Source organism: Ranitomeya variabilis, chromosome 6 (assembly GCF_051348905.1).
Source record: "Ranitomeya variabilis isolate aRanVar5 chromosome 6, aRanVar5.hap1, whole genome shotgun sequence".
Lineage (NCBI taxonomy): Eukaryota > Metazoa > Chordata > Amphibia > Anura > Dendrobatidae > Ranitomeya > Ranitomeya variabilis.
The window spans coordinates 449,752,836-449,777,492 of record NC_135237.1 but is presented as its reverse complement, the minus strand read 5'-3'; the positions used below and the strand labels follow the sequence as shown (position 1 = coordinate 449,777,492).

Below are 24,657 nucleotides of genomic sequence, written 5' to 3'. Positions count from 1 at the left end.
CTGAGGTCCTTGAACCGGTCGGCATTCTGAAAGAAGGGGTGGTTCTTTCTGCCATTTCCCCTGATTTACGATGGGTTCTTCAGGAATTTCAGGCTGACAAACCTGACCGCTGTCCAGTGGGGAAACTGTTTGTTCCTGATAGATGGACTAGTAGAGTGATTTCTGAGGTTCATTGTTCTGTGTTGGCTGGCCCTCCTGGTATTTTTGGTACCAGAGATTTGGTTGGTAGGTCCTTTTGGTGGCCTTCTTTGTCGCGTGATGTGCGTTCTTTTGTGCAGTCCTGTGGGACTTGTGCGCGGGCCAAGCCTTGTTGTTCCCATGCTAGTGGGCTGCTTTTGCCTTTGCTGGTCCCTGAGAGGCCCTGGATGCATATTTCTATGGATTTTATTTCTGATCTTTCGGTTTCCCAGAAGATGTCTGTCGTCTGGGTTGTTTGTGACTGGTTCTCTAAGATGGTCCATTTGGTGCCTTTGCCTAAATTGCCTTCCTCTTCTGAGCTTGTGGTTCGTTTGCATGGTATTCCGGAGAATATTGTGTCCGACAGAGGGTCCCAGTTGGTTTCTCGGTTTTGTCGGGCCTTTTGTGCTAAGCTGGGCATTGATTTGTCTTTTTCTTCCGCATTTCATCCTCAGACAAATAGCCAGACCGAGCGAACTAATCAGACTTTAGAAACTTATCTGAGATGCTTTGTGTCTGCTGATCAGGATGATTGGGTGGCTTTCTTGCCATTGGCCGAGTTTGCCCTTAATAATCGGGCTAGTTCGGCTACCTTGGTTTCGCCCTTCTTTTGTAATTTTGGTTTTCATCCTCGTTTTTCTTCAGGGCAGGTTGAGCCTTCTGACTGTCCTGGTATGGATTCTGTGGTTGACAGGTTGCAGCAGATTTGGGCACATGTGGTGGATAATTTGGTATTGTCTCAGGAGGAGGCTCAACATTTTGCTAACCGTCGTCGGTGTGTTGGTTCCCGGCTTCGGGTTGGGGATCTGGTCTGGTTGTCTTCCCGTCATGTTCCTATGAAGGTTTCTTCCCCTAAGTTTAAGCCTCGCTTTATTGGTCCTTATAGGATTTCTGAGATTATTAATCCGGTGTCTTTTCGATTGGCCCTTCCGGCTTCTTTTGCTATCCATAATGTCTTCCATAGATCTTTATTGCGGAAATATGTGGTGCCCGTTGTTCCCTCTGTTGATCCTCCGGCCCCTGTGTTGGTTGATGGGGAGTTGGAGTATGTGGTTGAGAAGATTTTGGATTCTCGCTTTTCGAGGCGGAGGCTTCAGTACCTTGTTAAATGGAAGGGTTATGGCCAGGAGGATAATTCTTGGGTTTTTGCCTCTGATGTCCATGCTGCTGATTTGGTCCGTGCCTTTCATCTGGCTCGTCCTGATCGGCCTGGGGGCTCTGGTGAGTGTTCGGTGACCCCTCTTCAAGGGGGGGTACTGTTGTGAATTCTGCTCTTTGGTTCCCTCCGGTGGTTGTTGGTAGTAATGCAGTTGTTCCTGGGTTGCAATCCTGGGCAGGTGTCCCTGCTGATTGCAGCTCTGACTGGGATATTTAGGTGTGCAGGATTCATTAGCCCTTGCCAGTTGTCCATTGTTCTTGGAGGTTTTGCATCTCTGTCTGGTTCCTCCTGCCCTGCTGCCAAATCAGCAGAGATAAGTGTCTGGTTTTGTTTCTACAGCACACATGCTGTGTGCGTTACAATTCAGTGCTATTCAATGTTTTTTCTTGTCCAGCTTAGACTGTGTTTGGATATTTTAGTCAAGTTGGATTCTCAGGAGATGCAGATATACATTCCATGTCTTTAGTTAGATGGTGGAATTTTTGTATTATCTGCTGTGGATATTTTTAGGGTTTTAATACTGACCGCTTAGTATTCTGTCCTATCCTTTCCTATTTAGCTAGCGTGGCCTCTTTTGCTAAATCCTGATTTCTGCCTGCGTGTGTCTTTCCTCTAATACTCACAGTCAATATTTGTGGGGGGCTGCCTATCCTTTGGGGTTCTGCTCTGAGGCAAGATAGAATTCCCATTTCCATCTATAGGGGTATTTAGTCCTCCGGCTGTGTCGAGGTGTCTAGGATGTGTTAGGTACACCCCACGGCTACTTCTAGTTGCTGTGACAGTTTAGGGTTTGCGGTCAGTACAGGTTCCACCTACTCCTGAGAAAGTCTCATGCGGCTCCAAGGTCACCAGATCATAACAATGAACCCTCACATAGCCCCCTATATGCAGTATGAGCCCTCACATAGGCTCCTATATACAGTATGATCCCTCACAAAAACCCCTATATATTATGAGACCCTACATAACTCTCACTATATATAGTATGAACCCCACATAGCCTCCTACATACAGCATGAGCCCCACATATCCCCTATATACAGTATGAACCCTCACATAGCCCCTGTATGCAGTATGAGCTCTCACATAGGTTCCTATATACAGTACGAGTCTTCACATAAAACCTTATATATATTATGAGACCCTACATAACTCTCTCTATATAGCAACCTTTATACAGTGCAAGCCCTCCTATAGCCCATATCTATAGGCACACATCCTGTACACATGATAATAGTTCATGAAAAAGAAGGTGGCACTCACCATTTCTGTTGGAATTCAAGGTATTCCAAACCAAACTCACCTAACTACTCTTTTATAGGCCATTCTTTGTGCACTGTGGCACACTTATGCTTGAACAGACATGGGCTTTCCCCAAACTGTTGGAATTTTGCAAATTGTCCAAAATGTCTTAGTATCTTGAAGGATGTCCCTTCAGTGGAAGTAAGGGACCAAAATCAACCCATGAAAAACAACCCTATAACATCATTCTTTATCCACCAAAATTTACATTTGGCATAATAGTAACTCTAATACAAACATTTTTTAAAAAGTTTTAGCTTTTTGACAGGACTTGGTAATGAAAACATGCCAAAAAAATTATTATTTTTCATCCTTTACATCACTGCATACATCTCAAACAGTATGTCAACATGAAATGATATCCAAGAAAATAGATTGCATCAATTATTTCGGAAAGAGATGTTCTGAAAACCACAAACCATACATCAGCTTTACATCCGAGTTTGACACTAGCAGCAAAGGGCCTCTGTGCAGAGACTACCGTTTCCACTCTGTGCCTCTCATGCACACATGTTTAATTCTTTTGTGTGTATTGGAATAACACAAAGAAACTGAGAAAAAAAGGTATTTTGGACATCATTTCACACAAAACCCTGTTATGGTTCTCAATGGCAAGAGAACATAGCCCAGCAAACATGAGTACTAGCTCTTGGAAGGATGGAAACTAAACTGACCATGAACTAAACCTGCCGCACAACTAACAGTAGCCGGGTAGCGTTGCCTACGTTTTTATCCCTAGACGCCCAGCGCCGGCCGGAGGACTAACTAATCCTGGCAGAGGAAAATATAGTCCTGGCTCACCTCTAGAGAAATTTCCCCGATAGGCAGACAGAGGCCCCCACATATATTGGCGGTGATTTTAGATGAAATGACAAACGTAGTATGAAAATAGGTTTAGCAAAATTGAGGTCCGCTTACTAGATAGCAGGAAGACAGAAAGGGCACTTTCATGGTCAGCTGAAAACCCTATCAAAATACCATCCTGAAATTACTTTAAGACTCTAGTATTAACTCATAACATCAGAGTGGCAATTTCAGATCACAAGAGCTTTCCAGACACAGAAACGAAACTACAGCTGTGAACTGGAACAAAATGCAAAAACAAACGAGGACTAAAGTCCAACTTAGCTGGGAGTTGTCTAGCAGCAGGAACATGCACAGAAAGGCTTCTGATTACAATGTTGACCGGCATGGAAGTGACAGAGGAGCAAGGTTAAATAGCGACTCCCACATCCTGATGGAAACAGGTGAACAGAGGGGATGATGCACACCAGTTCAATTCCACCAGTGGCCACCGGGGGAGCCCAAAATCCAATTTCACAACAGTACCCCCCCCCTCAAGGAGGGGGCACCGAACCCTCACCAGAACCACCAGGGCGATCAGGATGAGCCCTATGAAAGGCACGGACCAGATCGGAGGCATGAACATCAGAGGCAGTCACCCAAGAATTATCCTCCTGACCGTATCCCTTCCATTTGACCAGATACTGGAGTTTCCGTCTGGAAACACGGGAGTCCAAGATTTTTTCCACAACGTACTCCAACTCGCCCTCAACCAACACCGGAGCAGGAGGCTCAACGGAAGGCACAACCGGTACCTCATACCTGCGCAACAATGACCGATGAAAAACATTATGAATAGAAAAAGATGCAGGGAGGTCCAAACGGAAGGACACAGGGTTAAGAATCTCCAATATCTTGTACGGGCCGATGAACCGAGGCTTAAACTTAGGAGAAGAAACCCTCATAGGGACAAAACGAGAAGACAACCACACCAAGTCCCCAACACAAAGCCGAGGACCAACCCGACGCCGGCGGTTGGCAAAAAGCTGAGTCTTCTCCTGGGACAACTTCAAATTGTCCACTACCTGCCCCCAAATCTGATGCAACCTCTCCACCACAGCATCCACTCCAGGACAATCCGAAGATTCCACCTGACCAGAAGAAAATCGAGGATGAAACCCCGAATTACAGAAAAAAGGAGACACCAAGGTGGCAGAGCTGGCCCGATTATTGAGGGCAAACTCCGCTAAAGGCAAAAAAGCAACCCAATCATCCTGATCTGCAGACACAAAACACCTCAAATATGTCTCCAAGGTCTGATTCGTCCGCTCGGTCTGGCCATTTGTCTGAGGATGGAAAGCAGATGAGAAAGACAAATCTATGCCCATCCTAGCACAGAATGCTCGCCAAAATCTAGACACGAATTGGGTTCCTCTGTCAGAAACGATATTCTCCGGAATACCATGCAAACGGACCACATTTTGAAAAAACAGAGGAACCAACTCGGAAGAAGAAGGCAACTTAGGCAGGGGAACCAAATGGACCATCTTAGAGAAACGGTCACACACCACCCAGATGACAGACATCTTCTGAGAAACAGGAAGATCCGAAATAAAATCCATCGAGATGTGCGTCCAGGGCCTCTTCGGGATAGGCAAGGGCAACAACAATCCACTAGCCCGAGAACAACAAGGCTTGGCCCGAGCACAAACGTCACAAGACTGCACAAAGCCTCGCACATCTCGAGACAGGGAAGGCCACCAGAAGGACCTTGCCACCAAATCCCTGGTACCAAAGATTCCAGGATGACCTGTCAATGCAGAAGAATGAACCTCAGAAATGACTTTACTGGTCCAATCATCAGGAACAAACAGTCTACCAGGTGGGCAACGATCAGGTCTATCCGCCTGAAACTCCTGCAAGGCCCGCCGCAGGTCTGGAGAAACGGCAGACAATATCACTCCATCCTTAAGGATACCTGTAGGTTCAGAGTTACCAGGGGAGTCAGGCTCAAAACTCCTAGAAAGGGCATCCGCCTTAACATTCTTAGAACCCGGCAGGTAGGACACCACAAAATTAAACCGAGAGAAAAACAACGACCAGCGCGCCTGTCTAGGATTCAGGCGTCTGGCGGACTCAAGATAAATTAGATTTTTGTGGTCAGTCAATACCACCACCTGATGTCTAGCCCCCTCAAGCCAATGACGCCACTCCTCAAAAGCCCACTTCATGGCCAAAAGCTCCCGATTCCCAACATCATAATTCCGCTCGGCGGGCGAAAATTTACGCGAGAAAAAGGCACAAGGTCTCATCACGGAACAATCGGAACTTCTCTGCGACAAAACTGCCCCAGCTCCGATTTCAGAAGCGTCGACCTCAACCTGAAAAGGAAGAGCAACATCAGGCTGACGCAACACAGGGGCGGAAGAAAAGCGGCGCTTAAGCTCCCGAAAGGCCTCCACAGCAGCAGGGGACCAATCAGCAACATCAGCACCCTTCTTAGTCAAATCAGTCAATGGTTTAACAACATCAGAAAAACCAGCAATAAATCGACGATAAAAGTTAGCAAAGCCCAAAAATTTCTGAAGACTCTTAAGAGAAGAGGGTTGCGTCCAATCACAAATAGCCTGAACCTTGACAGGATCCATCTCGATGGAAGAGGGGGAAAAAATATATCCCAAAAAGGAAATCTTTTGAACCCCAAAAACGCACTTAGAACCCTTCACACACAAGGAATTAGACCGCAAAACCTGAAAAACCCTCCTGACCTGCTGGACATGAGAGTCCCAGTCATCCGAAAAAATCAAAATATCATCCAGATACACAATCATAAATTTATCCAAATAATCACGGAAAATGTCATGCATAAAGGACTGAAAGACTGAAGGGGCATTTGAAAGACCAAAAGGCATCACCAAATACTCAAAGTGGCCCTCGGGCGTATTAAATGCGGTCTTCCACTCATCCCCCTGCTTAATTCGCACCAAATTATACGCCCCACGGAGATCTATCTTAGAGAACCACTTGGCCCCCTTTATGCGAGCAAACAAATCAGTCAGCAGTGGCAACGGATATTGATATTTAACCGTGATTTTATTCAAAAGCCGATAATCAATACACGGTCTCAAAGAGCCATCTTTCTTAGCCACAAAGAAAAAACCGGCTCCTAAGGGAGATGACGAAGGACGAATATGTCCCTTTTCCAGGGACTCCTTTATATATTCTCGCATAGCAGCATGTTCAGGCACAGACAGATTAAATAAACGACCCTTAGGGTATTTACTACCCGGAATCAAATCTATGGCACAATCGCACTCCCGGTGCGGAGGTAATGAACCAAGCTTAGGTTCTTCAAAAACGTCACGATATTCAGTCAAGAATTCAGGAATCTCAGAGGGAATAGATGATGAAATGGAAACCACAGGTACGTCCCCATGCGTCCCCTTACATCCCCAGCTTAACACAGACATAGCTTTCCAGTCAAGGACTGGGTTATGAGATTGCAGCCATGGCAATCCAAGCACCAACACATCATGTAGGTTATACAGCACAAGAAAGCGAATAATCTCCTGATGATCCGGATTAATCCGCATAGTTACTTGTGTCCAGTATTGTGGTTTATTACTAGCCAATGGGGTGGAGTCAATCCCCTTCAGGGGTATAGGAGTTTCAAGAGGCTCCAAATCATACCCACAGCGTTTGGCAAAGGACCAATCCATAAGACTCAAAGCGGCGCCAGAGTCGACATAGGCATCCGCGGTAATAGATGATAAAGAACAAATCAGGGTCACAGATAGAATAAACTTAGACTGTAAAGTGCCAATTGAAACAGACTTATCAAGCTTCTTAGTACGCTTAGAGCATGCTGATATAACATGAGTTGAATCACCGCAATAGAAGCACAACCCATTTTTTCGTCTTAAATTCTGCCGTTCACTTCTGGACAGAATTCTATCACATTGCATATTCTCTGGCGTCTTCTCAGTAGACACCGCCAAATGGTGCACAGGTTTGCGCTCCCGCAGACGCCTATCGATCTGGATAGCCATTGTCATGGACTCATTCAGACCCGCAGGCACAGGGAACCCCACCATAACATCCTTAATGGCATCAGAGAGACCCTCTCTGAAATTCGCCGCCAGGGCGCACTCATTCCACTGAGTAAGCACAGCCCATTTACGGAATTTCTGGCAGTATATTTCAGCTTCGTCTTGCCCCTGAGATAGGGACATCAAGGCCTTTTCCGCCTGAAGCTCTAACTGAGGTTCCTCATAAAGCAACCCCAAGGCCAGAAAAAACGCATCCACATTGAGCAACGCAGGATCCCCTGGAGCCAATGCAAAAGCCCAATCCTGAGGGTCGCCCCGGAGCAAGGAAATCACAATCCTGACCTGCTGAGCAGGATCTCCAGCAGAGCGAGATTTCAGGGACAAAAACAACTTGCAATTATTTTTGAAATTTTGAAAGCAAGATCTATTCCCCGAGAAAAATTCAGGCAAAGGAATTCTAGGTTCAGATATAGGAACATGAACAACAAAATCTTGTAAATTTTGAACTTTCGTGGTGAGATTATTCAAACCTGCAGCTAAACTCTGAATATCCATTTTAAACAGGTGAACACAGAGCCATTCCAGGATTAGAAGGAGAGAGAGAGAGAGAAAGGCTGCAATATAGGCAGACTTGCAAGAGATTCAATTACAAGCACACTCAGAACTGAAGGGAAGGGAAAAAAAAAAAAATCTTCAGCAGACTTCTCTTTTCTCTCCTTTCTCTGTCAATTAATTTAACCCTTTGCGGCCGGTCAAACTGTTATGGTTCTCAATGGCAAGATAACATAGCCCAGCAAACATGAGTACTAGCTCTTGGAAGGATGGAAACTAAACTGACCATGAACTAAACCTGCCGCACAACTAACAGTAGCCGGGTAGCGTTGCCTACGTTTTTATCCCTAGACGCCCAGCGCCGGCCGGAGGACTAACTAATCCTGGCAGAGGAAAATATAGTCCTGGCTCACCTCTAGAGAAATTTCCCCGATAGGCAGACAGAGGCCCCCACATATATTGGCGGTGATTTTAGATGAAATGACAAACGTAGTATGAAAATAGGTTTAGCAAAATTGAGGTCCGCTTACTAGATAGCAGGAAGACAGAAAGGGCACTTTCATGGTCAGCTGAAAACCCTATCAAAATACCATCCTGAAATTACTTTAAGACTCTAGTATTAACTCATAACATCAGAGTGGCAATTTCAGATCACAAGAGCTTTCCAGACACAGAAACGAAACTACAGCTGTGAACTGGAACAAAATGCAAAAACAAACGAGGACTAAAGTCCAACTTAGCTGGGAGTTGTCTAGCAGCAGGAACATGCACAGAAAGGCTTCTGATTACAATGTTGACCGGCATGGAAGTGACAGAGGAGCAAGGTTAAATAGCGACTCCCACATCCTGATGGAAACAGGTGAACAGAGGGGATGATGCACACCAGTTCAATTCCACCAGTGGCCACCGGGGGAGCCCAAAATCCAATTTCACAACAAAACCCCAAATATTGGCTAGACAAAATTGTTAGAACCTTTCCAAAATTGTTAGAACCTTTCCAAAATTGTGGGTAAACAACTTTGTTTCAAGCATGTGATGCTTGTTCAAGCTCACCTATGGCAAGTAACTGGTGTGGGCAATATGAAAATCACATCTGAAACCAGATTAAAGGGGAGTAGTTGACAAAATCTTTGCATTGTGTCTGTGTGTGACTTTTTTGTAGCATTGAAAGACTTGCATTTATTTGCCCGAAAAATCGTTCTGAAAAAACTGCATACATGCTCTTCAGGATGTTTGGACATCACTGATCCTATTGAATTGGCAACTTTAAGGGATCTTGAGGATTTGGAACAGGAATCTCTCTTGGGGGTAAGTGCCTCTCCATCTCACATTACTGCCAGGTGTACCACTTTTCCCCCCTTGTCTATTTGTCCACAGGTTGAAATTTTCACTAAATTGGTTACTGAGGACCTCCGAAAAATTAATAACTATAAAAAAAGAGATAACCTTACGGGTAAACAAAGAGAGGCCTTGCAGGAAATTAGGAAGTGGGATGATGTGGTCATAAAACCAGCTGACAAGGGGGGAAATGTGGTCATATGGCCGGTGGAGAGGTATGAAAAAGAGGCCTTTAGGCAATTGAGAAATAGGGATACATATTCCCCTCTTGAGAGGAATCCACTTTCTACTTTTCAAAAACAACTTCAAACTATTTTACAATTAGCCTTTGAACGTGGTATCATAAATAAAAAAACCTTAGGTGGTCTCCTGAGTTTGCACCCAGTGGTACCCACCTTTTACCTTCTCCCCAAGGTCCACAAAGACCTCCTCTCTCCACCAGGGCGTCCGATTGTCTCTGGTATGGGAGGGCTATGCGATGCAGCATGCAAATTTATTGATTTTTATCTCAAACCACAGGTTGAGACGCTGCCCTCGCATGTCAGAGACACTACGGACGTCCTGCGTCGGGTAGATGGCCTTATCGTGGAGGAGGATATGCTCTTAGTCACTGCTGACGTTGAACAGCTATATACGAGTATTCGTCATGAGGATGGGCTGAGAGCTTCAAGATTCTATTTGGAATCCAGTAATATTGACCCGGATTTACGTGAGCTGGTGTTGGAGCTGTTGGAGTTCATCCTAACTCATAATTTTTTTGTTTTCAAAGATCGTTTTTTTCTCCAGCGACAGGGCACTGCCATGGGGGCGGCCTGTGCGCCGTCTTATGCAAATCTATTTTTGGGATTTTGGGAACGTGAAATTTTCCAGGGCGGCGCACATTCCGCCCCCTCGGTACACCAAATTCTTGGTTGGTACAGATACATCGATGATGTGCTGTTTATTTGGCACGGCCCTGTCCTGGAATTACAGGAATTTATGTTGGGATTGAACGACAATGGCTCCAACATCAAGCTCACTTATACATATCATCAAAAGGAAATCTCCTTTCTAGATATTACACTCAAGGTGCAGGAGAATGGAGAGATTCACACCGATATGTACCGTAAAAAGACCTCCGTCAATGCCCTTTTACATTCTTCCTCATCACATCCTCCTTCCACGATAAGAGCCATCCCTATTGGACAGTTCCTTCGGGCTCGAAGGATCTGTGCCTCTGACTCATCATTTGAGAGGCAGGCTGTGGACCTTGGGGAGCGTTTTTGCCAACGTGGATACAGCAGACGAACAATAAAGAAAGGGTATTTAAGAGCGAAACATACACGGAGAAATGATCTTTTGGTTAAGGGGGAGAAAACTAAGGCAATGGAAAATCAACCCAGGTTTATATCCACTTTTAACCACAGGTGGGAAGAGATGAGGTGGATTTTTGAAAAACATTGGTCGGTCCTCACTACGGATCCTATGTTAAGGGACTGTCTATCTACACGACCTCTTATGACAGCACGTAGAAGTAATAACATCAAGGACTTATTAGTACATAGTCACTATGTGGCAAAAATACAAGACCCATTTAAGGCAGGAAAACAAAAGGGTGGTTTTTTCCCGTGTGGGGATTGCCTTGCTTGCAGGAATATGGTCAGATCCTCCACCTTCACCTCTTCGGATGGTACACGCGAGTTCAAAATCAAAGAACATATCACTTGCAGTACAACATTTGTAGTGTACTATGCGACTTGCACGTGTAAACTTATTTATATTGGCTTGACATCAAGAGAGCTGCGTGTCCGTGTTCGTGAACACGTGCGTGATATTGAGGCAGCCAAGGAGGTGGAGGTTGTGGAGGATTTGAAACCAATTCCGAAACATTTTCGGAAATACCATAACTGTAATTCAAGGGATCTCAGAGTACGGGGTATTGAGAAGATTCACATAGGTATAAGAGGTGGTGACGCTAAGCAAAAACTGGCACAAAGAGAATGCCGCTGGATTGCTGTTTTACACACACTTGCTCCAGCGGGCCTTAATGAACAACTCAGTTTTAGTTCTTTCTTATAGGATTTGTCTCCGGTTTTTTAAATTGTTTGTTTTCCTTTGGTGTTGTGTGTTGGTTTTTGTTTATTTTGGTATTTGTATGTATTTTTCTAATTTTTTTTCTTCTTTTGAATTTTTTTATTATTTAGTTGAGTTATACATACCATAGAGTTTGATGTGCCACTGAATGGAGCTCGGGTTGCCTTAATAAGGTTCATATTGGAGACGTGGTTCCTTCTCCCTGGATGTCCTTGTATCCACTGCATCAATGAAAGAAATGGATTATTTATTTTTTACATATTTATTTTTTGTTCTCATTTTATTCTTTCTCTTCTTTAGTTCACATTAATTGCACTACTTTTTTATGTGGTATTTTTTACAATTGTTATAGCAGTTGTTGTATATTAAATTACGTTATATTTATATATTCACTTTTTATATATGTCACTGAGTATTTATTAACTTTTGGCATTTTTATTTAATGCCTCTTATGGGATATTTTTTATGGTTGTATTTGTATTATATATATATATATGTATATATCAACTGTATTATATTTATCACTACTTGGCACACAGGAGAGGTTTGAATAGTTGTGGGGTTAAACTCCCCTTATTATCATTTTATTTGCCTCCTATATGTAAACTTGGGTACCCTTGGTCTTCATGTTCTATCTGGGTGTTTGGTTTCCGCCCACATCCAGCTGTAGTACCGATCATATAGTTAAATTTCGCTCCACTGTGCGCATGTCGGCTGTCGTCTGGTTTCTGGGGCATTGTGGGCGGCGTCTTTTGATGACGCGTGCGGTTCAGTGACGTCAGCGCGACGGAACTGGCCGCGGCGCCATCTTGGAGGCCGCCCGGGATGCAATTCCCGGCCGGACGTACGGCGACATGCACCGCATCAGGTGGATCATATTATTTTAGGATTAAGCACGTTTATAAGGCACATCCTTTACCCGTAGCAACACTGCTCCCTGACGAAGCTGACGCGAAACGCGCGTTGGGGCCACTGTGCGGGTTTCTCCTGATCACCAGTACCTGGGTAAGGATCAATAGGGTCTATTTATAGTATCTTTGCCCTAATTGGGCTTGAACTTTATAGGATTTACTTTGGACTTCTGACATTTAGCCTGTGCGCAGGGCTTGGTGTTGTTTTATTAAATGCCTATTGTACAGATTTATTATGGATCCTTAGATTTTTGATTCCTTTCCCAGGTCACTGTTTATTTTTGCACTGTGCACTTTATTGATAGTAAATGTGTTTTCAGGGGTGCCCATACAGTGTCTTTTTCCGTTTTTTTCCATCTTTTGCTACTATTTACCCTCCTTTTTTTCGATTTATGTCTTATATATACTTGGTTTATGAATTTTTTGTATGTCATTTTGGCTATGGATGCCATTTTATAATAAATAAAAACACATTTATGGACTTTAACTCCATTTGTCCTTGGTTTATTGCTATGTGAGGAGTGTCCATTCTGATTGAGTGCATATATCTCCCTTAGTGGCTCTCCCATTTGGGGTCGAGCATGGTGTGGATATTAGGTACAGTATCTTCTGATTTGATTTTTTCTGTCGAGTTTGACACTAGCAGCAAAGGGCCTCTGTGCAGAGACTACCGTTTCCACTCTGTGCCTCTCATGCACACATGTTTAATTCTTTTGTGTGTATTGGAATAACACAAAGAAACTGAGAAAAAAAGGTATTTTGGACATCATTTCACACAAAACCCCAAATATTGGCTAGACAAAATTGTTAGAACCTTTCCAAAATTGTTAGAACCTTTCCAAAATTGTGGGTAAACAACTTTGTTTCAAGCATGTGATGCTTGTTCAAGCTCACCTATGGCAAGTAACTGGTGTGGGCAATATGAAAATCACATCTGAAACCAGATTAAAGGGGAGTAGTTGACAAAATCTTTGCATTGTGTCTGTGTGTGCCACACTAATCACGGGAACAGAAAGATAACTGAACTGTCTGACAACTTGAGACCCAAAATTGTTGAAAAATGTCAACAATCTCAAGGTTACAAGTCCATCTCCAGAGATCTTGATGTTCATTTGTCCATGGTGTGCAACATAGTCAAGAAGTTTGCATCCCATGGCACTGTAGCTAATGTCTCTGGAAGTGGATGGCAGAGAAAAATTGATAAAAGGTTGCAGCGTAGGATAGTTCGAATGGTGAATAAGCAGCCCCTATTAAGTTCCAAAGAAATTCAAGCTGTCCTGTAGGCACAGGGTGCATCAGTGTTAGCACGAACTATCCATCGACATTTGAATACAATGAAACACTATGGCAGGAGATCCAGGAGGATTCCAGAGCTTTTTGGTAAAACATGTCATTCTACTCTTAACCCAAAATGGAATGAGGCCTACCAAGAAAATAGCACAGTACCTACAGTCAATTATGGTTGAGTTTCAAAGAGTTTTTGGGGCCGTGTTGCTGCCTCTGGCACTGGGTGTCTTGAGTGTATGCAAAGGTATAATGAAATCTGAAGATTACCAATATATTTAGTGTCAGAAAGCTGGGTTTGCGTCCTAGGTCATGGGTAGTCCAGCAGGACAATGACCCCAAACATACTTTAAGAAGCACCCAGAAATGGATGGAAACAAATCACTGGAGAGCTGTAAAGTGGCCAATAATGAGTCCGGATCTAAAATTGCTGTTGTGAGAAGGCATCCTTCAAATATGAGAAATCTGGAGCAGTTTCCAAGAGAAGATTGGTCAATAATTCCAGTTGAGAGTTGTAAAAAGCTTGTTGATGGTTATGGGGGGGCGATTAAAAAATCACACCTGTCATCAACCCCATAAACCATTACCCCAATTGCTAATGTACCAGGGTAATTGAGAAGAGCTGACAAAGTGCCAGAATTGGCGCATCTAATTTTTAGGCTCGGACAGGCCCTGTAACCAGGAACCTTCCCAGCCTGTTAATATAAGCCTGCAGTTGTCTACTTTACCTTGACTGGTTATCAAAAATAGGGAGAACACCAAGTCATTTTTTTAAATTATTTATTAGTTTAGTAGGTTAAACTGGGCTCAAAACACCTGCATGAATTCACTTTCATCACATGTTCTTTTTGCTTTTTTAACTGTGGATTTTCCGCATCTAATGCAAGTCTGTTTGGAAATTCCACACAGAAGACGGAACATTCCCCCCAAAAAAATTGACAGGCTGCGACTTGGAAATCCACACCGCAGGTGATTTTACACAGTGTAAAAAAGAAGCACAGTGGGCATAGGATTTCTATTAATCCCATCCACCATGCTTGTACTATACAGCACAGCAGTTTGAACGCAGCAAAAAATACGCTGCGTCAGAACACTAGTATCGCTGATCGTGGAACGCAGCGTAAAAAATGTAAATGTTAATTGACTAAATATGACTATATCTATGGATTACAGAGTAAAGTAGGGTCCCTCTCTTACAATGTACTGTGTCTACACCAGGAGAAAACAAAGCGTACGCAGGAGCCTACTGAGTGCTAAACAACACAAGCGTGTTGCAAATCAAGTTTTGCACACAAGGCATGTCTGCCCTTGAGTTAGATACAAATTTCAAAACTTTATTTCACCATTTCTAGGTGTATTTCCTATTTATCTTACTGTTGGTTATAGATGTCTACCTCTGTAATGTCCCGATTTTTAAGTCAAGATTTGATTCTAACTTTCCTGATATCCTCACATTCTTAAAACTGTTAGGTCTACTGTTTAGCTGCACTGTGATATAGCCTAGATATTAATGATCTGTAGAATTCTGTAATTCATAAACAATGTATTACCTTGTCACATTGTGGCTCTTTGAGCATGACCACTCTAGACGGCTGTGATTATTGTATATCCATAGGGATTGACTCAATTTTTTTTAAACATAACTGGTCTACCTCAGGAGAGGAAATAAACATAAATTTGAATCTCCTCAGATGTGGAATCATTTTCCCTGGGCAGTTACAAGGACATTGATTGCTTTTTACAAAGAATTGCTGTCTGTAATAAACAGATCTAACATTATCGTGACGAGGTGGATAGAAAGCACTTTAAAGACTCGTGGTGCTTCAGTAGGGTAACCAGCTGTAAAAAAATGTGATAAGAACTTGGCACTCCAAAAAGTAAGCTGGAAGAGGTTTAATGTCCCAATCAATAATAATACAGATATGAAATAATGGTCTTATAACGCAGATCTTAGTCAGACATACCATAGTAAGTAGGTGTGCAATTTGGTAGTCAATCGGCTTTCTAGCAGGTCAGGCAGCACATGAAGCTTTATGGAGGAAGCAGGAACTATTGTCAAACCAATATGCAATAATTCCTGGTCCTCCAGTGGCATTTACGGGTTCATATGCTGACTGACCCACTACATATCCACTGTACTACCAGATTGTGCACCTACTTACCATAGTACATCTGATGAAAGTCTACCTGCATTATAAGACCTAAATGTCATACATGTAGTATTTTGGGCTGCAACAACATTTTCACCATTTTTATTTGGAATGCCAAATCAAACATTATCATTGTTCATAATACATGTAATAGTGGAAATAATAATAAATGGGTTGTCCTTTTAAACCTTCCTTTAAAATGATGACCATAAAAATGTAAAGATGACCATGTATTATATGGACAATCCAGATCCACCAGGGTAAGAGTTTTCTCAGTGTATTTCTATTCTGACTGTCTCATGAAGAGAAAATATCATGTTTATCAAAAGGAAAGCAAAAAATCTCTTGAATAGCAGCTTGCATTAGTAGCCATTGATTACATTTATCCATGCTTTCAACCATTACCAAATGTTTCAGGAGGATGTTGTATAACTTTGCAGTTCAAATTGAAGCATTGCATTTCAATTTTGACATATAATTGCACTTTTTTTACCCCTTTGTGCCAAATCAATATTTTTTTTTGCATTTGTTTTCTCCTCTCTTTCTTCCAAGAACCATAAATATTGTTATTTTTCAGCAAACATTGTTGACTCCCCCTGAGGAAGCCACACCTCCAAAATGCGCATTGGGGAAGTGGCACCATCACTATCTACAGGTAATGTTGTCTCCCCATTCTAAAGCATAGCAATTTGCATCTATACAACCAGGTTTCCCCTTGTGCCTAGGACATATGCACGTTTGCACTATTGCACTTTAGCTCATGATTTATATGTTCACGTCCACATTGGCTTTGTAATATCCTGACAGGATCTCCAGTTCATGGTTATGTTTTACTATATGCTGGCTGTTCCTATCTTATTACTATCCTGTGATAGAGGTGGTGCTACATTTTGGCTTCCCACCTTAGATCTTTGGTACTTTCCTGCTTTTTAATGTTTTTACATATTTTGCTGTATGTTATTCAATAAAGTACCCACTTCTTTGCTTTAGTTCTTGATGCGGTTTTTCTTTTCTTATATGTTTTTCATTGTTATATGGCAGCTTGATTGTTTTCTAGCAATGGGTGCAGTTTTGAATTAAACTATTTTCAATTGTATTGAAAAAGTTAGAAGATGTTAGGGCTGGCGGAACGCACCGAGTAATTATAAGAGTAGCATAGGTGTATAGTAGCAAAGTAGTGGGACCTGCAGCTAATAAATGGTGGAACTATATGGCGGTATAGACACGAGTTCTGTCACTCGGTCTGATTATTGATGAACCCTGTTGCTGCAGGAGTCGTAAGATGGGAATAATACCCTAACTAGGGTTGTGCTTGCTCTGGAACTCTTCCGTGCTAACCGCACACAGGAAGGAACCAGATGCTAAGCCAAGTGACTAATTGCCCCCACTGATGCTAACTGCCTGCCTTAGAGTATTCCCAAAGCTAGACGAACACACACCACATGTAGACAGAATGGTAGTGTATCAACTGGCGACAAGCACATACACAAATGATACTAGGGCTTGGCCGTGCGGCCATGCGAACCTTTTATAGTTGAAGCAACTTCAGGACCTTCCTAGAGGACAAATGGATGTTGCTACAGGACCTGAGGGTGTGACCCCGACCTCCAATGAAAAGTCTTCCTTTGGGCATGCTCAGAAGGGGAAAAGCAGGACTTAGTCCCAGAGGCGTCTGCTCGCTGCTGACCAGTACTGGCTACAATAGCTGAGCCTGGAAGAGCAGCAGCAACCAAGTGCAGAGTATCTGTCTGAGCCAGACACTGGGACCGACGTCTCTGCTGAGCAGACTCCACTGTGGCTGGAGAAGAATGGGAGAACGCAGCGGAGGTGGTTCGAGACTCCCCTTGTGCAGCGGTGGGAACTCGACACCTAACAGAGATCTTTTTTGTGTGATATTGAAAAAAATGCTATCCCACCATTGACTTTTGGGTTCTGTTTTTACGGTATTCATTGTAAACAATTATGTTAACTTTATAATGACAGTCAGTATTATTACAATCATATCAAATTTGCAGTAGATAGTTTTTCTATGTTTTACTATGTTTACAAAATATAAAACATTTACAAAATAAAAAATACAGTTTTCTTTAACATATTGAAATTACTTTTTCATTTTCTGTTGATAGAACTGCGTCAAAGTTTGTTTTTACAGTGCAAGCTCTAGTCTTTACTTGCATCATTTGGGGTATTTACAATTTTGATAACTTTATTAAATGTTTTCAGTGAATCAAGATTTGGGTAGCACGGTGGCGCAGTGGATAGCACAGCAGCCTTGCAGTGCTGGAGTCCTGAGTTCAAGCCCCACTAAGGACAACATCTGCAAAGAGTTTGTATGTTCTCTCCGTGTTTGCGTGGGTTTCCTCCGGGTACTCCGGTTTCCTCCCACAAGACATACTGATAGGGTATTTAGATTGTGAGCCCCAACGGGGACAGCAACGATAATGTGTGCAACCTGTAAAGCGCTGCGGAATATGTTAGCGCTATATAAAGATTATTAAAAAAAAAAGAAGATTTTATTATTATATGTTTTATCTTACTAATGGACTTGACAAACCTTAAATCATTTGTTTTATAGTAGTCTTGAGGGGGCAAACGATGACAGAGGGAGCCTCTCCCACAATCTGACCACTTTGAAGCTATAGGTCAAACTAATGAGATTAGAGTTATCACCATTAGGTCACAAAATGGTCACAGCTCCTTATCTCACACCAAACACTATCGCCACCCCCCAATATGTGGAATACATAAACATCACATGCTATTAATGTGCTATATGTTATGAGCAAGATACCTTAATTTTAAAATATACAGCAGAAATGATATACCACAGCTTATTCTATGTTATTAAAGTGTTATACCTTCTAGTATTCTTGAAATGTGAAGTTAAGTCCACGAATCCTTATATCTTCCACTCATAAATTAATAACACTTATACTCACGTTCGGTGCTGGAGCTTTTCAAGAGGTGTTGGCACTATCTCTCTCAGGGATGGCATAGCATTGCTATGACAGACAATCTCTGTGGCCAATCAGAGCTGGCTTCACTCTCCACACCTTCCAATATACTATATACATCCGGAGGAAGTGAGAGAGCAGAAGCTCTCATTTCCTTCGGATGTATGTGATTTAGCCAAAGCCTGTTAGAGTGATGTGGCTGCTGATTGGCCATAGGAATCAAGTGACGTAACAATGTCATACAATCCCCGTGAGAGCCACTGCTGACACTGCTGGAACAGTGCTGGCACCAGAGTTTTGGTATAAGTGTTATTCTTTTACTGGAGACAAACATATGGGTTTAAAAAGGTGCTGTCCAAGCAGTGGACAATCCCTTTAAAACAAAACAGTATTTTCAGTAAATTCAACTTTTTTTCTCTCTTATGAGCTATTTAATTTTCTTTCCCTGCCTCCTGAACCCAGCTCTGAAAAAAACAATTCAAGACAAGATGGACTGGCTGACAGCAGAGTAAGGCATAATGCTACTCATCCTATTAAACTCCATGGAGAGAGGATGGGGAGGAGTGAGGAGCATAGTAAAAAAAATTGGCAGAGTGAGACAAAAAGATTGTGCTGAGCTTTCTAACAAGTCTTTTACCTCACTAGAGAGATATGGATTCCCATATACACTGCTGTGTACATCTGTATCATTTTCTCCACGCTGTTGCTGTTTCAGTCTTTGTGCTATGGGATGAAGAACAGAAATCCATTTATATGTGTCCTGTGCTGATTACTGGAGGAATACTCACAGCTAGTTATCTCTACAACTCAGAGTAAATTTCAAATTAGAAATGGGGAAAATAGAGTGAAAATGCAGGATACAAGTCATATAATAATCAAAAACTGTATTTTTCCTCTTTATTCTGAAAAGATACTTGGAAGTATTAGTTATAGTTACCCTGTAAGTAAACTCAGTTTGTGCTTGTAATAGTTAAATTAAATACAACTGTAGATAATGATTAAAACTTAGATGGACATTTTATAATTTCCCATGGCACTACATAGCTCTTGGAACGATCTATGGGTCTAGACAATTTTTAAATGTTTTCAAATCAATCTGTTGTTTGAAATGTGTCCAAATGTTCTGAAATGCCACTTATTTCTACTCCAGTTTGCTTTGTCCAATTCAATGTGATTTAACACATTCTTCCATTACTAGGGCCATCAAAGTATCCTTAGTAACTGATTATGATAGAATTATTTGTTATTTTACATTCAAATAACAGAAAAACAAACCAAGCAGAACGCTGCAACATTCCTGCAGGTCGGCATGGATGTTGATCTAGGTATCCAAGATAGAATTAATGGAACACTAGTAAACTATAAAAAAGGATCATAATGAACATGCAAATTAAGCAGAGATTCTGAAACATTACAAAGCAACTGACCTACAAATCAACCATACCAACTGCTAATGTAGTGAACATTAATAATAATTAAATCAGACTTATCTTAACAAATAATTAGACTAGATTAATATATTAACTTATTTATCATGGCAAACTGGCCATTGTTCTTACGAAATGTCAAACATTGTTTTGTCTTATTGATACAATAAACAGTTCTGGACACTGTAGACATGGGCTGCATCCATAGATATCTACAATATGTTGTTATCATAAAACATTCAGATACATTTAAAAATGACACCATTTTAATAGTAACCATTACTCCAATATGCATCTATTTTATAGAAAAATACAATACACATTCAGAATTCTTTTACATGATCAATAATGTGTGGTAATAAACTACAGCATCTGTAAATCTGAATAAAAATAAGTTCCTCAATAGGATGTGTTAAAAAATGTTCCTGTGCTGAGATAATCTTATATATGTGTCCCTGCTGTTTACTGGGTAATTGATGTGTCTGACTGTACAGGGACATGGTCTGATCATACCACAGCTCCTGGGCAGGGGAGGAAGCAAAAGAGTACACAGACATTACAGCATAGGAGTGCTGCTAATTTTTTTCTGTGATCCCCTGCTCTCCTGTCTGTATACTCTTTTGCTCTCTTTCCTGCCCAGGAAAATTGTGGGTTCAAACCATGTCCCTGATACAACCATTACTCAGTACATAGCATGGGGACATTTATAAGATTATCTCCGCACAGGAATATTTCTTTTTTTACACATCCAATTGTAAAACTTATATCTACCCCTGTTAAAATTATGCTTTTTTTGTCATGTAGAATAAGCATTCAATGAAGAATTATCTAATAAATTTTCCACCTTAACCCCTTGGAGACCTTGCCCTTTTTCGTTTTTGAGTTTCTGTTTTTTGCTCCCATTCTTCCCAGAGCCATAACTTTTTATTTTTCCATAAATATGGCCATGTTAGGGCTTGTTTTTTGCAGGACAAGTTGTACTTTTGAAAGATACCATTGGTTTTACCATATCATGTACTCAAAAAAGGGAAGACAAATTCCAAGTGGGGTGAAATTGCAAAAAAAGTGCAATTCCACAATGGTTTTTTGGATTTTTTTAACCATGTTCACCAAATGCTAAAACTGACCTGACATTATGATTCTCCAGTAGTATAAAAAAATACAACAAAGTTTGCTTTAAAAAAAATTGTGCCATTTTCCGAGACCCATAGTGTCTCCATTTTTCGTGATCCTGTATTGGGTGAGGGTTTATTTTTGTGTGCCGAGCTGTCATTTTTATTGATACCATTTTGGTGCAGATACGATCTTTTGATCACCCGTTATTGCATTTTAATGCAATGTCACTGCTACCAAAAAAACGTAACTCTGATGCTTTGACTTTTTTCTCCCTACGTCATTTAGCGATTAGGTTAATCCTTTTTTTATTGCTAGATCTTGTGATTCTGAATGTGGCGATACCAAATATGTGTATGTTTGAATTTTTTTATGGTTTTATTTTGAATGGGGCAAAAGGTAGGTGATTTAAACTTTAATTTATTTATTTTTTTTTAAACTTTTTTTTACTTTCAGCATGCTTCAACAGTCTCCATGGGAGACTAGAAGCTTCCATAACCCGATGAGCAGATCACCTGTATGTGGCAGAATACCTCACTTGCAAGCCGGCAGTGACAACCATAGAGGTCTCCAGGAGACTTCTGGCTGTCATGCCAACCCATTAGTGACCCGCGATCACATGACGGGGGTCACAGATGGGTGGATTTCTGGCCCGATAGCCGGAAGTGCGCGTTGAATGCCACTGTCAGAGTTTGACAGTGGCTTTTAATGGGTTAATAGACGCAAGTGGATTGCGATTCCACCCGCATCTGTTCCAGGCACATTTCAGCTGTTCAAAACAGCTTACATGTGCAGGAAAAGATGTGGGCTCACCTGCAGAGCCAACATCAAGGGGGGAGAAGCGACCAACAACCTGTTCAGTACCACTTAAAAAAATCTTTTTTTGTGGACAAAGAAAAATAAAATCTTAAAATAATGATGTTCTTGCAGTTAATTATGAGGTTTGCGCACATGTCAGGAGGAATTTTGGTCCACTCTTCTTTGCAGATCATCTCTAAATCATTAAGATTTTGAGGCTTTAGCTTGACAACTCAGAGCTTCAACTCCCTCCATAAGTTTTCTATGGGATTAAGGTCTGAAGACTGGCTAGGCCGCTCCATGACCTTAATGTGCTTCTTTATGAGCCACTGCTTTGTTGCCTTGGCTGTATTTTTGGGTAATTTTTTTGCTGGAAGACCCAGCAACGATACATTTTTAATTTCCTGGCAGAGGGAAGGAGATTGTCACTCAGGATTTTACTGTACATAGCTCCATCCGTTGTCCCTTTGATGCAGTGAAGTAGTCCTGTGCCCTTAGCAGAGAAGCAACCTCAAAACATAATGTTTCCACCTCCATGCTTGACAGTGGGCATGATGTTCTTTGGGTCATAGGCAGCATTTCTCTTCCTCTAAACACGGCGAGTTGAGTTAATGCCAAATATCTCAACTTTTGTCTCATCTGACCACAGCAACTTCTCCCAAATACTCACAGAGTCATCCAGGTGTTAATTGGCAAACTTCAGACAGGCTTGCACATGAGCCTTCTTGAGCAGGGGGACCTTGCAGGCACTGCAGGATTTTAAACCTTTACAGTATGTGTTACCAATGATTTTCTTGGTGACTGTGATCCCAGCTGCCTTGAGATCATCAACAAGTCCCCCCATGTAGTTTTAAGCTGATCTCTCACTTTCCTCATGATTAAGGATACCCCACGAGGTGAGATTTTGCATGGTGCCCCAGATCGATGTCGATTGATAGTCATCTTGTATTTATTCCAATTTATTACTATTGCACCAACAGTTGTCTCCTTCTCACCCAGCATCTTACTTATGGTTTTGTAGCCCACTCCAGCTTTGTGCAGGTCTATGATCTTGTGCCTAATATTCCTATATAGCTCTTTGGTCTTGCCCATGTTGTAGAGGTTAGAGTCTGACTGATTAATTGAGTCTGTGAACAGGAGTCTTTTATAAAGGTGACTATATAAGGCAGCTGTCTTTAATGCGGGTAGCGAGTTTATTAGGAGCATCTAACTGGTCTGTAGGAGCCAGAACTCTTAATGGTTGGTAGGGGATCAAATACTTATTTCTCACTGCAAAAGGCAAATAAATTTATATACTTTATACAATGTTATTTTCTGTATTTTATTTGTGATATTCTATCTCTCAATGTTAAAATTAACCTACCCTTAAAATTATACACTCACCGGCCACTTTATTAGGTACACCATGCTAGTAACGGGTTGGACCCCATTTTGCCTTCAGAACTGCCTCAATTCTTCGTGGCATAGATTCAACAAGGTGCTGGAAGCATTACTCAGAGATTTTGGTCCATATTGACATGATGGCATCACACAGTTGCCGCAGATTTGTCGGCTGCACATCCCAAAGATGCTCCATACAAGGCAGGATGGATCCATGCTTTCATGTTGTTTACGCCAAATTCTGACCCTACCATCCGAATGTCGCAGCAGAAATCGAGACTCATCAGACCAAGCAACGTTTTTCCAATCTTCTACTGTCCAATTTCGATGAGCTTGTACAAATTGTAGCCTCAGTTTCCTGTTCTTAGCTGAAAGGAGTGGTACCCGGTGTGGTCTTCTGCTGCTGTAGCCCATCTGCCTCAAAGTTCGACGCACTGTGCGTTCAGAGATGCTCTTAGGCCTACCTTGGTTGTAACGGGTGGTGATTTGAGTCACTGTTGCCTTTCTATCAGCTCGAACCAGTCTGCCCATTCTCCTCTGACCTCTGGCATCAACAAGGCATTTCCGCCCACAGAACTGCCGCTCACTGGATTTTTTTTCTTTTTCGGACCATTCTCTGTAAACCCTAGAGATGGTTGTGCGTGAAAATCCCAGTAGATCAGCAGTTTCTGAAATACTCAGACCAGCCCTTCTGGCACCAACAACCATGCCACGTTCAAAGGCACTCAAATCACCTTTCTTCCCCATACTGATGCTCGGTTTGAACTGCAGGAGATTGTCTTGACCATGTCTACATGCCTAAATGCACTGAGTTGCCGCCATGTGATTGGCTGATTAGAAATTAAGTGTTAACAAGAAGTTGGACAGGTGTACCTAATAAAGTGGCCGGTGAGTGTAGACTGTTCATGTCTTTGTCAGTGGGCAAACTTACAAAATCAGCAAGGGATCAAATACTTATTTCCGCCACTGTATATCATTTCCCAGGTGCACACCATGAAGGAGCCTGGTTGGTCCTTATCTGGTCCTCCAGCTCGTACTCACATTAGCTTTAATGGCTTTTTAACTGTTTTTAAACATGTGTCTTTTTGTCTTACATACATATTTGCATTAAAATAAAATTATTGGTGTTATTTTCAATTGTGATCTTAGCCGTGTATGTGCACACTTCTTTTTCTCTTATGTCTTCTGTACTTCACTAAGTACTAAG

At 41.9% G+C, this 24,657-nt stretch overlaps 1 protein-coding gene across 3 annotated transcripts in view; it reads left to right on the top strand.

The window, feature by feature from the left end:
- ST18 (ST18 C2H2C-type zinc finger transcription factor) overlaps nucleotides 1–24,657 on the top strand; it is a 447,256-nt gene that overhangs the window by 102,887 nt on the left and 319,712 nt on the right. The gene's annotated exons all lie outside the window — the stretch shown is intronic.